At 56.3% G+C, this 12,759-nt stretch overlaps 1 protein-coding gene across 1 annotated transcript in view; it reads right to left on the reverse strand.

Moving 5' to 3' along the window:
* The window catches only part of NDRG1 (N-myc downstream regulated 1), a 52,541-nt gene extending 40,874 nt beyond the window's left edge, over positions 1-11,667 (reverse strand). The window contains exon 1 of the mRNA XM_059395202.1: positions 11,583-11,667. The gene's annotated coding sequence lies outside the window, so the exon portion shown is untranslated. The remainder of the gene's footprint in view (positions 1-11,582) is intronic.
* Positions 11,668-12,759: the final 1,092 nt, after the last annotated feature.

Consider the following 12,759-nt stretch of genomic DNA (forward strand, 5'->3'; position numbering starts at 1 on the left):
GAGCTTCGTCCCCTTTCATTCTCCAACTAGTCCTAACAGTGGGCTGCGCCGCCCGGACACCTCCATGTCCGCCAGCGTGCAGGGCTCTCTGCTACGTGCTGGTGAGGACGGGGCCGGGCCAGGAACACCTCCATCTCCACGGGTCTACAGGACTCGACATTCAGAGGGACTTTGAAGGAGAAAAAACTTTCAAGGCAGCAGGGAGTGGGAAAGAGGGTGTGGGAGAGTAAGGTGGGAGAGGCAGGGGGGGGAGGCGATGGTAGGTCAGAGTGGGGTTGGGCAGGGTGGGGGCAGGGTGGGGGTAGGAGTGGGAGAGCAGGTGTGGGGCGAGGGGGCAGGAAACGGGGAGGGTGAGATCAAGGATGGGGAGCAGGGGTGGGGGCAGTGAGAGGGAAGCAGGACGGAGCCGGGCTGAGGGAGCAGAGTGGGCCGGAGAAGGCTCTGATTGGCTCTAACATGGGGAGGCACAGAAGGATCAGGAAGGGACCCCTACAGAGCTCAGCAGGAGAGTTCTGGACTCATCAGCTGTCCCCGGAGCAAGCTCTGGGCAGTGATGCATGGCCCAGCACTCCGGAGACACAAGGGGGCCGAGAGAGCAAAAGCTATTTAACTAGGGCTCCTCTGAAGACCCATTCTTAGAACCCGTGAGAATCTTCATCGTGAGGCACCTCTCAGAGGTCACCCTGAACCCACCCCCTGTGCCAACATATGGCATTCTGTGGGCAGATCCCCCGGGATGCTCTGGTCTGGGGCCCCAGCACGATTATCCCCAGCAGATAACCAGCCCCACAAGAATGCCTTTATGCAGGCTTTGGAGTCTATGCTCGAGAACATTCTGAAAACAAAGTCGGTTTTATGTTTGTGAGCATTCCTGGGCAGCTGCCAGTTCGGAGGCAGGAGGCATGAAAGGGAGAAATCTGTCGGCTTTGCTAACTCAGCGTGTTCGTGGTCCCGAGACCCTGGCCCGTGGGACACCTTCGCCTACACAGCCTAAGGAGCCTTCCAGAAGCCCCGGGTTCTGGCAATGCCACCTTTCCCATTCCACAGGCTCCTACACGCAGGGCAGCCCCACCTGCGAGCTCCCCAGGACTGGGAGCTACCTACCTCGTCCCCAAAGTTGGACCACAACTCGCTTGTTGATTACATGAACAGGTCTGATGCAGTCTAACAGCCACGTCTGTGTTTAAATTCAGTTTTAAATCATCACTACACCACAGGAGTGAGGACTTGAAACAGTCCCCATGCCCAAGGACTCCAGCACATGCCTGCGTTCAGCCCAGCGTGGTGTGTGGCTTTCTGATATTGGGATCTCATCAGAACCTCAGCCTCCGCTGGACCGGCTCCCTCATTCTCCTTCAGAACAGGAAAGAGCTTCATCCCAGCCCTCCCGGGTTCCTAGATGTGCTCCCGGGGCAGCCTCCTTCCCCCACTCCCTCCTTTTCCTTCCTACAACTCAGCTTCCCAGTCCACGCCACGCAGCAGGTCCAAGAACTGGCCAGTCTGTCTTGAAGATCAAATACTCAAGAATCACTGCTTCTCTGGAGCCCATGGGGACCTCGGAGAGGCTCTGGTGAGGCCCCCGAAAACTCCCGCCAAGTGATTCTCCAGACAAACAAGTGATTCGGTTCCTCCAGAGGACATTAGCAATGTCTGGAGATGTTTCTGATGGTCACGGCCCGGATATGCTGCTGGTGTCTCGTGGGTGGGGGTCAGACACGCCGCTCAGCAACCCCGTGTTGCACAGGACGGCCCCCGCGGCACGACTGTCCCGCCTCAGCTGTTAACAGCACCCAGGCTGAGACACCCAGGTCTAGATGGAGAAATATTCATAGGGCCCTGGGGACTCTGAGGTCTGTGGGGAGATTGGGATAAAGCAGAAGCAGCTTCCGTACTACGTGTCCCCGGGGAAGGTGGGGGTGCCGCGGGTCCACGGCCGCCTGTACTTGTGAACGCGAGTTTCCCGGCAGGGCTGTGCCAGGTCACTGCCCTGCACCAACCACGGCTGCCCACACCCGGGCTGCTGAGGTGCTCTCTGCCCCTGGGGCATGCCCCCCTTCTGTCCCTGACCGCAGGCGGTCAGTCTGCCAGGGGCAGAAAGACAGGTGACTGCTTCCAACACAATTCTGCTGACTCGGGCCAGCCCCAGGCCAGCCCGCACCCCGTTTTCCTTTGCCTGACTCAGAACATTGCAAACTTTTGCAATGTTTGCCTAAAGAAATCTTATAAAACAGATTTACAAAAAAGCCAAAAAAAAAAAAAAAAAAAGCTGGCATGTATTGGGTGACACGGAGAATAGGACCCAATGCCCCCTGGCAGCCCCCCCGAACCTCCCCCTCCACCCCACCTCCTACCATGGGTCCCTGCTGCCCTGTGCCTCTGTGCCCACCCTCAAACACCCTTCGAGTCCCAGGAGAGTGGGCTTTGAAACAATGATTCGTTCAGAAACTGTTTTCTGTACTCGCTTCTCCCGTGCCCAGGACCAAGCGAAGTGTGACAGTTCCCGTAAGTTTTGCTGACAAGGCCCTACTGTGTGATGGGTCATGGGCAATGTCATGAGCACAGCCAGCCCTGCCCCACCGAGCTCGCAGTCCGGCTCACCCCACCCCCGACCCCCATCATGGCTGCCCGTCTCCCCGCAAGGCCACACTCTCCCAGACTCAGAGTCCCACATGTCCCCCACCACCACCACCATCACTTCGCCTGCAGCCCCGGGGGATGGAGGGACCGGCCTGGAACGGCACAGTGCCGGTGCGGACAGACTGGCCCGGATGCAGAGGCCTCTGCTGCATCGTCAACTTCTTCACCACACTTTTCCTTAAAAAGCTTTTGCTACAGGTTTCAAACCCACAGCAGCGAGACCCTCTGGCCCATTCAAGGAAGCAGGTCCAGCAGCTCATGCCGCTTTGCAGGCAACTCTGATTTCCTTCACCAGGAGGGAGGGACGCCTGTGGGGTCACCTGGTTTGGGGTGCTCTGCCTGGTGCCCCCAGGCCATCCGAGGCCCCACATGTCTCAGCAGGTTCTATCCCCAAGCTTACGGCCCACTACTGCATGCCAGTCCCTGCCCCTCTGCCACCTCCTGGAGAGTCCCAACACAGAACATCAGGTCCCAAAGGGCCAAGGTGATCTTTTCTAGAAGAAGGTGACAGGACAAGGACATACAGGGCACTAGGTGGGAACCCGGGTGTCCGAACTCCAGGCCTCTGGCCCCACCCAGCATGACGATGGGTGAGCAGCATCTGCCCACTGTGTCCCCAGAAAGCACAGACATGGAATCAGATCAGGACAGATCTCCGGCCAAGACCCCAAATCAGGGCCGAAAACCAGCTCTGGGGCAGCACACCAGCTGCCAGACCAGTTCACAGCACCACGTCCTCCTCTCCCACAGGCTCTCCCCAGAAGGAATTCAGGGGAAAACCATGGTAGACAAGGGGACAAGGGGACAGTCACCAGGAGCTGGCGGAAGACTGGAGGGTCAGCCTGAGCGTCGTCATTTATTAGCTCTGTAATCCCTGCCAAGTTCCCCAGCCTCATGGCCTTAGTTTGTGCATCTGTGAAACGGGTCCAACTCCTGCTCCCAGCAAGCAGCAGCGTGGCTTGAAGACTAGAACACAATCTGGCACACGGCACAGTCTCCCAAGATCCCCAGGGGACGCCCTGAATACTACGCGCACCGTTCTCCTGTATATACGCACCCGTGTCAAAGGCACAGTATGAACGATACCTCCTAATAAAATGCAGTGATTCTAACGATATACTGTAACCAAAGCTTTGTGACTGCGAGCTCCGTCTCTTGAAGGGTCTTACTGTGCCGAGCTCACCCCTCCTGGAAGGGTGTCGTCGCTGTGAGGCGACGTGCCCCCAGGACCAGATGGAGTGAGGGGAACGATGCAGGCGTGTGTCATGGTGGTAGGCTACTGTCAACCTTCTGAGGACATGTCAGAGGGAGGGTCATTTGCCTCTGACCCTGGTTGACCGTGGGGAGCTGAAACCATGGATAAGGGGCTGTCTGCTTGACTGCTTGACTCATCAGTGCACTCCCCCTTCCTGGTGGCCCCAGAGATCCAGGGACATCTGTGAGGACACACCCTGGGTTTTATACGCTGAGTCCCCGAATCAACCCAGCAAGGAGGGGGCGCTCACGGAAGTTCAGCAAGCACCAGGTGGGTTTCCCGCAATCGGACCCAGCGCACCACCACGGGGGTCTTCCTTCAATTAGCCATGTTGGTGAATGAGTAACGAGGGCCCAAGGGCAGCTGGGCGAGCACCTTTCCGGTTCAGTAGACTCAGGACACAGTTAGCAATTAGCTGGACCTCCTGGGTTCCAAGGGAAGCCAAGACTGGCATTTGCCCAGAGAAGGGAAGACCATGACTCTGGGGATCTGGGAGGGCAGGAGACTGAGGTATGCTGGGTCATGTGAGACCCAGAAAACGGTTAACCAGTCACGGGGACCAGGGACACTCAGAGCCTGTGACTCTCAAAAGCCTTGATGCAGCAGCAGCAGCCCTGGCCGAGGAGTCAGCAGGGCACGGAAAGCCAGTCACTCTGCTGCCATGTGACCTTGACCAAGTCATTCAGCACCTCTCTGGGGGCCTCAGCTTCCCCACTTGCGAACCAGACTGAGTGTGCCCTAGGGACATCACATGGTCCATGAGAAACGTGGGGACGAAGGCTGCTGAGATGGGAACGTGCTTTACCCAAAGGCCACAAGCGTCCTGCCCGGATCCACCCAGCCTGGCCCAAGAGGCCACAGACACAGACACACCATGACAAATAGCACGGGGACAACGTCCCCAGTGTTTACTAGACTCTGAATTCCATACTGCCTCAGAGCTTCTCAGGACCCAGAGGCGGGCACTATCATGTCCACCATGTGACAGACAGGGAAACTGAGACACAGAGCAGTGAAGAAATGTGCCCCAAGTCACCTAGCCTCAAGCTAGCCCAGGTTCAAGAAACCTTTCAAGAGAAAGCTGACTGTGCAACTGGCTTGGTCTATACTGGGCGCCCACCCTTCGTCCAGGTGGGATGTTCTTAAGTTCTAAAAACAAGCTGCTTGTGGCCAGGAGGCTTTTCCTGTGGGAGGTCAGCTCAGGGAGTCACGGGCTTCCCCTCCACCTCGCAGTCCTGCAGGGCCCCCACGCCTAGGCTTAGGCTCTGGACAGAGCCCCCGTCCTAGACTTTCCTACTTTCCTTCATAATGCCCAGAAAGGCTGTGTTTTTAGCTTCCCTCCACCTTTTTTTTTTTTTTTTTGAGTAGGTTCCATTCAGAACATGGCACTCAATGTGGCCTCAAACTCACCACCATGAGATCAAAACTGAGCCGAGGTCAAGAGACAGACACTTCATGGAGCTACCCAGGCGCCGGCAAGATGCCTTCAGCAGTTTTGACACTTGGAGAAAGTGTTCATCGCCTTGTTCTATTTGTGCCCCGTGGAGGTCCCCGGCAGAAGGTGGGAATCACCAGCCCAGCTTCCAGATGGGTAACCCGAGGCACAAAAGCAAAAGTCCACATGACTTCCGAAAGGCCAAGACCCACTCCTTCAATGTGGGGGCACGCATGGAGAGCAGGGGCGGACAGACGGCATCCTCATGGTCACCTCTAGTGGAGCAGAGGGAAAGGCAGGCCAGGAGGCTTTGTTGACAAGCTTGCATCGATTGTGATCGTCAGCAACTGGCCCAGATTTTGTCCCCTCCGTAACACACCCGGTTTCAAAGCCACATGAAAGTGGTGTTCTTTCCAGCACACTGGGCTCTTTATGGAACAGAATTGAAAAGGGGGTAGCAGGGGGTGGGGTGGAAATCAATGTGTGCTGCTACTGTTGGACATAGCAACGTCCCTGGATACTGCAATCCCCGAAGCTTCCAGAACAGCCCCACGTCCATATGAACCTCAAGGAAAGCAGCCTTGGGGTATGCCTTGGCTACCCCTTTCTTACTGTAGATAGAGGCAGTGTTTTCTTTTTTGGCCAAGGAGATTGTGATGTCAAACTGTAAGGTAGTTCACGGTTCTCTCTAGATCTTTTGAAACTCAAGGCTCTAGGGAGATTAAGAAGTTGGTGGTCTTAAATGGCCATGTTTTTCTTATGTAATTGAGCTAGTAAACAATATGGAAGAACCTAGAAGAACTGGACTTTCAAGAAAGTCCCCCAGTTTAGGGGAACGAAGTCGAGAACAGGGTTCTCAAAGTCAATAAAATGGTAAAAATGCCAAGCAGAGGGGACATCAGACTAGAAATTCCTAGAGTGTCCCCTTCCCGCTTTGCATGGGGCCTGCTCAGCAGCATTCAAGAAACTGCTTGATGCCAAAAGAAAGAAAAAGGAATCTTCCAGAAAAAGGCTAACCCCAGCTTACAGGGCTGCAGCTAAAATAGGACGGCCTGTGTTCAACCAGAGCACAGAACTAGCCAGGGGGTCCGGGACACAGAGCAGGAAGAGGGAAGGGCTGGCAATCCATCACCACCCACACCCTCTCTGTAACATGACCCAGGGATCTTCCTGAAGCTTCTCAGTGGAGTCTTGGCAGCCCGATCCATGGTTTGGCAGAGAGAAGACCATCCAGAGGACAAGCAGAATAATGGAAGTCTGAAGGAGGACACTGGTGGGATTCGAGGATTCGTCTGCAAATCTGCAGGACAAGCATGAGCTACCCTCGCTGGTCTGTGAGATATCAAAAGCCCACAAACAGAGCCAGTGTTGGCACAGGACACGGAAACAGATTCCTCCTACAAACCCTTTGTCCCAGAGATGGGGCGGTTGCCACATTGACAGGATCCTTGCTCAAAATGGTCTCGCTGTTTCCACACTCTGGATGGTCTTCCGATCTTTCCTACACAGGATGGCCCAAGTTATTTGCTTCATAAACAGAGGGTTTCTTCTGACCAACGCGGAGTGCCTACTAAGTGCCAGGCCCTCAGGGGCCACAGGAACAGGGTAAACAGAGACTCAGTCCAGAATGATCCAAGGAGGGCACACACAGCAGCATGCCAGCTTGGAAGGGAAAGCCAGCGACAGCTTCCTGGAGAAAGGAGGCCAGTTCAATGCTTGTTAAGGACAGAGGAGAGTCGGCCAGGGTTCCCAGCTGGGGAACTGTGGACCTTTGGGCGGTGCCCAAAGAGCTGTAGAGAATCTTCTCAAAGCCAAGGGCGTGGAGCTGGGATTGAGATGGGGACGGCCTAGAGCTCTGGTCCCCATCTACCCCTTCAAGGAAGGCTGCACGTGGATGTAAGACTCACACTTGTATTTTGAGGTTTCTACAGATTTCAGAGAAGAAAAACTATAAAGTAAAAGACAGAACTCCTGGGCGCCTGGGTGGCTCAGTGGGTTAAGCCGCTGCCTCCGGCTCAGGTCATGATCTCAGGGTCCTGGGATCGAGTCCCGCATCGGGCTCTCTGCTCAGCAGGGAGCCTGCTTCCTCCTCTCTCTCTGCCTGCCTCTCTGCCTACTTGTGATCTCTGTCAAATAAATAAATAAAATCTTAAAAAAAAAAAAAAAAAAGATAGAACTCCTGAACAGGCCATTCAATGCCTGCAGACACTAACGAGCCTCAGCTCCCACCACCTCAGCTGGACTGGAAAAGCCCAGACACAGAGCCTGCACAGACCTTCCCCAAGGGGAGCACATCCCATCTCTCAGAACACCCACCTCCAGCAAGCCTGGGCTGCCATGGCAGGAGGCCAAGAGGGCATCAGACAACTCACCTCTACCTCCGTAGCACACACTACCTTCCGTCCATCTCTTGTCTCCAAATGGAAGGAGAAAAAAAAGCAGAAAGGCAAGGCCTGGGATCAGGCAGGTAGGAACTGCCACACATGAAATGGGTGCATGAAATGAATCAAGGAAACCAAGTTCATGCTTCAAAGACAGGTCTAGAAGGGTCTGGAGGACCTTGACACCACCAGGATGGTCCACCTAGAACAGGACCCCACTCACTTGATTATAGACAAGCAGGTCATCTGCCCGTGCCTCAGTTCGCTGATCTGAGAAATGGCAGTAATGTCACGTATCTCAGCTGAATGAGGTGATGAGCCGAAACATCAAGGCTCCTTGGCCAGGTAAGCGGGGCTTACAGAGCACCAGGGAATGGAGGTACAGAAGTATGGGCTGCTCTGGCCTCTCCTTTCCTTTCCCTCTCCGCAGTCATTCTGGAGCAGATGGCCTCAACTCCACCAGCCTTCACGACACCCCACCCTTAATCCAGCCCAGGCGGCTTGGAGATGGTGCAGATTCCCGGGGCCTCCCAGACTTACTGGGCCTGGAAATCTGCATTTCAGACAACATTCGCATTACATTCTTATGCTGTCTGCATCCGCTTAGTTCTTTTGGAAGAACTTCAAGAAGTTCTTGAACTCAAACCATGATTTCAGTCCCTGCAGGCACTTTCACCCGCATGGGCAGGCTTAGGACACAAGTCCCTGAAACTGATCGCCAAGGAATGCCTTGAGAAATGTAATCTGTGGGAATCACTGACAGCCAACACCTACATGGTGCTCCCACGTGCCAGGCACTGTTCTCTGCTCTTTCTACGGATTAATTCATTAATATTTATATGTCCCCATGAGACAGTGTCTGTTATTCGCATTTTACTGGAGTGGAAACTGAGGCACTACACTCCTCATCACATCTCTGGACTTTTCTTTCATTCCAGTTTTTTCCAGTTATCCCAACATGCTGTCATGAAAAGGAACAAAGGCTTAGGTGTCTGCCTCTCTGGGTTCAAAGTCTGGCTCTCCCACCTTTCGCCACGTGGCCACGGGCCAATCTTTCCAACTCTCTCAGCCTCATTTTATCTACTCAATGGAGTCAATACAGATCAGGCCGCGCTCTGGCCAGGAGGACCGGGGTTAGGAGGGATGCAGCAGCTGACTAGGAAGACTGTCCTGCCCCTCCCTGCCCTCTCCCAGCCAGAGTCTTAGATGCTGACTCATCATCCTGGCTTCCTTTCTGAGGCACAGGGACTTTGAGTCACGCCTTGGATGGGATTCTCTGGAGCTGGGTCCCAAGGAAGAACAGCAGCTTTGGGCCACCAAAAACACACAACACAACCCTTCTTCCACATCCATGCCAAGGCAAGCCCAGACCAGGAGCTTTCTGTGAGCCTGGTGGAGGGAGTCCCCAGCTCTGTTCAGATCTAAGTCCAACCTGGAGGGGGCAGCCAGAATCCAGTCAACCATCCCTCAGCAGGGCTACAGCTCCTCCTGCTCACTGGACTGATTTCTGCTAAGTTCTCAAGAACATGTGACTGACACTAAATAAATAAATAATCACCACATTCCACCTGGAAAGTTTCCTCACCAAGAAATGCAATGAAGACCCAATGTCAGCTATGAGAGGGGCAACAATCAAGACCAAGAACCCCTTTCACCACCTTCAATAGCAACCAGAGGGGTCTGGAGGGCCAAGTTCCAGCTCTGGCTCAGCCTTGGCAAGTCATACCCTGTCTCTGGGCCTCAGTTTCTCTCTGTAAAATGGAAGATACAGAATCAGGAACATGTGTTGAGTTCCTGATTCCATCCCAAATTATCAGACCGACTGTTGGTAGTCTTGGATTTGCTCCTTGCTCCGAAGACTCTTGCTCTGGGGAGGGAAGATCCCAACAGGTGCTGGAAGGTCTCCCTGGAAAGCCAAGTCAAACACCACCACCCCGAAGGTCAACTGCCTGCTTGGGACTCTACCCAAGAGATTACAGGGGAATGGGACAGAGGAAAGGAGCCATTCAATTCATTCAATGCATGTATCTGAACTCCTGGGCCAGGTACCAGGTTACAGGGCAGGGCTAGGGAAGCCTTCCAACTCACCCTCTTGTGGGGGACAAGGTCCCACAAAACGAAGAGGTCACAGTTCAGCGGATTTCACTGCTTACACCAGGGCACCGTCCCTCACAGTTCCCCAACACTTCCTGATCACCTCTACCTCGCCATACCTGGGACCCCCACCCCGGGCCACACCAGCACTTACACTCTTTGCCTGCATTTCTCCCCCCGAATGGGTGAGCCCCTTGAAGGCAAGGGCTGGAACTTGCACTCTACCTTGCTTATTTCAATTCGTATCTGTGAAAATCAGTAAAAACCTAGCATTTTCGGTACAGGAGGAGGGGCTGGTGAGCTTGTCTTCGAACTGCATTTTCATAGCAAGAGCAGTTTGTATTTCAATATTTGGCTCATGGGAGGTGGCTGAGAACATTAAGTATGGCCAATGGACATCACAAAGAGAATCATGCTCTCCCGTGCGGCCAAGGGCTGAACTCTGAATCTTCAACCTTTTCCCAGTAACTTAAAGGAAGCAAAGAACTGAAGGGCCTGGAACACTCGAAGATCTGAGCCTGAACCTTCCCCAACCAGATTTCCCTCCCCCACTGGCTGCCAAGCACCTCCCCTTTCCAGACACATATGGGTGCTGCCCCGACCCACAGGGACGTCTGACAACACAGGCGACAGAGTGGCTGGGAGGGGGGTTGTGTCGGGGGACGGTGAAGGAAAAGACTCACTAAATCCCAGCTTCAGCCACTCAAGTGACAGAAGTGGTGACAGCGCCTTTACCCCCAGCCTACCACTCTCCACACGCCCTGCGCTCCCCGCCCCAGGCTGAATCAGAGGCCGCGGATCTCCCAGGAACATCGGAGTAATTCCAGCTGTTCTTCCCTCAGGAGGGCAGTAGAGGCGTCCCCGAAGGCAGGGGGACCGGGCCAGGGAGGTGGGCGGAGGCGAAAATGACGCCACTCGCAGCCTCGGCCGGCGCTGGGTCGCCCCTTGCCCACACGACCCCTCTGGACCAGGCCACCTCTTCGGTGCCTCCACAGCGCCAACCCCGGGCCACCTCCGGGGACGCACCCTGCCCAGCGGTCCTGGCCAACACTCGCTCCCGCGCGTCTGGCACGCACTGTGACACACTCAGACCCTCCCCCCCCAACCCCCCCCCCCCTCGGCAGCACACACGCACGCACGCACACACCCCACCCTGGCCTCGAGGCTGAATCGGCCCCCGCCCCTCACAGGCACATCGGTTCAGAGCTCAGCCTGGAAACCGGACACACCCACGCCCCCTTTCTCCAGCCTCAGCTCGCCGCTCTCCCATACTCACCTCCTTTCCACACACGCGCGCTCACACCCTCCTTCCCCAGACACCCCACTCGGAGAATACACCCCACCCCAACACGCGCGCGCGCACACACGCACTCTCCCAGGCCCTCCTCCGGCTCCCACTTGCAGTGCGCTCTCAGGCCTGCGGCGCCAGCTGTGACTCCGGGTGGCGCTGGGAAGCGCGACGAAGGTGTGCCCAGGCCGGCTCTCCACCCCTCCCTGGAACCCAAGAGATCCCACTTTCCCACTTGGGGGAAGGTGAGCAGGGACCTGTTTTTTTTTTTTTTTTTCTTTTTTTCCCCTTCCTCCTCTTCGCTCATCGAAACCCACACCCATTCCAGCGGCGGCCCCGCCCCAAAGCCCCTCTGCGCGCCCTCGCCACAGGGTCACCACGCACTTGCAGCTCCGGGGGCCACAGAGAGCGATCCAGAAGCCGCAGCTGCAGGCGCGGGGTTATCGATCCCCGATCCCGCCCTGCCCGGCACGAGGAGGGTGTCGGGCTTACCTAAGGTATAGAGAGAAAAGCAAAAGGAGCCGGAGCGGGGGCTGGAGGCGCGGCGGCCAGCGAGCGCGGAGCAGAGCGGCGAGGACGGGCGTGCGCTCCGTAGACCAAGCTGGGAACCCGACGGGGTTTGTTTATGCCCGGGCCGCGGGCGACTTTATAGGCGCCGCGGCCGCGGCCCCGCCCCGCGCTCGCCCCGCCCCGGCCTTCCGGAACCCGCACACCGCGGGGACACACCCCTTGCCGCTCCCTCCTCCCTGGCGCTCCTCCCGCTCCCGCCAGCTCGCGGGGACCGGCCGGGCGGAGGCTGAGCGCGCCGGGCGCCCGCCGGAGCCGCCGCCTGTTGCGCAAGCCTTTGTAGGGGCGCGGCGGGGAGGGGCCTCCGAGCTCTGGCTGTGGTTCGGCTGCGCGGTCGCCTTCCTCCCCCGGAAGGCCAAGGCCTCCGCGGGTGCAGTGGGCATGTGCCCTGGGGATGAGTCCGTGTGCTCGCGCGTGAGCATGTGCTGTGTGTCTCTGTGTGACCCAAGGGCCCCATCTCGGTCTCAGAGTTTCTTGAGTCCCATCGCGCCACGCCCTGACATCCCTGGTGGGCGACTCCCTACTTCCTCCAAGTCTCAAGGTCTTAGCTCCCCAACCCGATTTAACTGCCTTCCCGGGGGGGAGCGGCTCCCAGCGACTCTCACTCCATGCCCCTGTCTTGTTGCATCATCTCTCCGCTGAAATCCTCGCTCCCACTGAATCCATCGCGTTCATTCTGTTCACCCCATCAGCTCTAAGCCCAACCGTGCTAGTCCTTTCCCTCCCTTGGCCTTCTGCCCTCCCCCAGGAGCCCTGGCTGGGAGGATCCTCACCCCCTGAGTCTTCTGCTGCCCAGACCTTGTTCTGAGCACCCTTTGCACTGTTAGCTGCCCTTCTCTGCGGCCTCGTTTTGTTTAAAGATTATCTCGTGTTCTCAACCCACCCTGCGTATTAGAATTCCCAGAGGAATTTTTTTTAAAAGATACCTACCAGGGGTCCTAGGATGGACCCTAGGCCAGTCGTATCAGAACCTCAGGGATTGCAGAGGAGGAATTGGGGTGTTTTTAAAGCTCTCTACGTGGCTCGAATGTGCAGCCAGGTGAGAACCACTGCATTAGAGGAAGACCTTGTCACTGTCCCTCAGGCCCCGGCAGGCCTCATA

Source organism: Mustela nigripes, chromosome 3 (assembly GCF_022355385.1).
Source record: "Mustela nigripes isolate SB6536 chromosome 3, MUSNIG.SB6536, whole genome shotgun sequence".
In the NCBI taxonomy this organism is placed as follows: domain Eukaryota; kingdom Metazoa; phylum Chordata; class Mammalia; order Carnivora; family Mustelidae; genus Mustela; species Mustela nigripes.